The following is a 469-nucleotide window of genomic DNA, read 5'->3' as shown; positions in this document are numbered from 1 at the left end:
CAAACAGCAGCTTGAAAAGTACCAGGGACATACAGAGAGGAGCTAATTTTCTAGCTTCAGGGCAAGGGCTGGAGGGGCAGGAGTCAGGGCAGCTCTCTTTGGGGTCAGAAGCGCTGGCAGGCACCATTGCTCCTTTGCCAAGCCCTCCCCACAACCAGCCGACTGGTGGGGTCTAAACCTGAGTCTCCATCAACCTGGCTAACACACTCCACCCTGGTGATTCCCTGAGACCCCACCCTACTTACACGCCAGGCCTGAGCCTCTTCCAGCAGCTACTCCGCACAGCAGCCTGCCTTTGCTTGTGATGCAGACTTTCCTAAAATCTCTCACGGTTCACAAACCTCAAACAAGCAGAGGCTGGCCTCGGCATACCATGTACCTCTTGCTAAACAGCCCCAAGCCTGGCACTAGTGGTGACTGATCTCAACTTGCATTATAACGCCCAACACTTGGCTCCAAATCTGGCATA

This window comes from Pteropus vampyrus, unplaced genomic scaffold, assembly GCF_000151845.1.
Source record: "Pteropus vampyrus isolate Shadow unplaced genomic scaffold, Pvam_2.0 Scaffold247, whole genome shotgun sequence".
Lineage (NCBI taxonomy): Eukaryota > Metazoa > Chordata > Mammalia > Chiroptera > Pteropodidae > Pteropus > Pteropus vampyrus.
This window is presented reverse-complemented; position numbering follows the sequence as displayed.